The sequence below is a fragment of the Penaeus monodon genome, chromosome 34 (assembly GCF_015228065.2).
Source record: "Penaeus monodon isolate SGIC_2016 chromosome 34, NSTDA_Pmon_1, whole genome shotgun sequence".
Taxonomy (NCBI): Eukaryota; Metazoa; Arthropoda; class Malacostraca; order Decapoda; family Penaeidae; genus Penaeus; species Penaeus monodon.
In genome coordinates, this window is record NC_051419.1 from 30,647,096 (window position 1) to 30,647,769 (window position 674).

The 674-nt window shown below is 36.6% G+C and overlaps 1 protein-coding gene across 1 annotated transcript in view; it reads left to right on the top strand.

The window, feature by feature from the left end:
• LOC119594709 (alpha-1,2-mannosyltransferase ALG9-like) overlaps positions 1 to 674 on the top strand; it is an 8,326-nt gene that overhangs the window by 472 nt on the left and 7,180 nt on the right. The window lies entirely within an intron of this gene.

Below are 674 nucleotides of genomic sequence, written 5' to 3' on the forward strand. Positions count from 1 at the left end.
GTTGTGCTCGTTTTGGACTCAATTGTGATTACAGTAAACGTTTACAATATATCATTGGGGTTTTCCTGATCGTCAGTCTTCTTACGTAGATAATGTTCAGAAAAAAGTTCTTGCCGCTCAAACTAAAGCAGACTAGAGTGAGAGTACTATACGTCAATAAAGGACAGAATGCGCTTCGCACGTGGTCGATTCATCTAATTCATCAGTATTTGGGATATAACAGCTGTTTTTTCTAAAGATTTTTTTTTCTCCTTTAAGTTAATGTCAGAAAATCAGTCGTTACAGGTCTGTTAGTATTATCTATCCATTATCTATCAGTTTACACGGAAGCCTCTCTGTTCTGTAGAATATCAGCCGTCGCTGGACCATCTCTAACGCCTCACCTACTCGAAAATCATTACTGGGGTAATTGTAAGTAATAGGGTATGATTCAGGCATAATTAGTGAAGTGTGACCACCAGTTTGCTGAAAGTAGGTGGTATACGGGCATATTGCGTTTCTGCTAAAAGATTTCGGTTTAAATAGATGAAGTCAGTGCATGCTATAGTTTAAGGAAAATGTTGTCATAATTTTCATTCTATGTGGTGTAATTGATTGCATGAAGGTTATAAAACTGAGTGCACTTGCATAGTATGCCTGTGATAAGCATAGCATTATTATATTATGGTCTATTT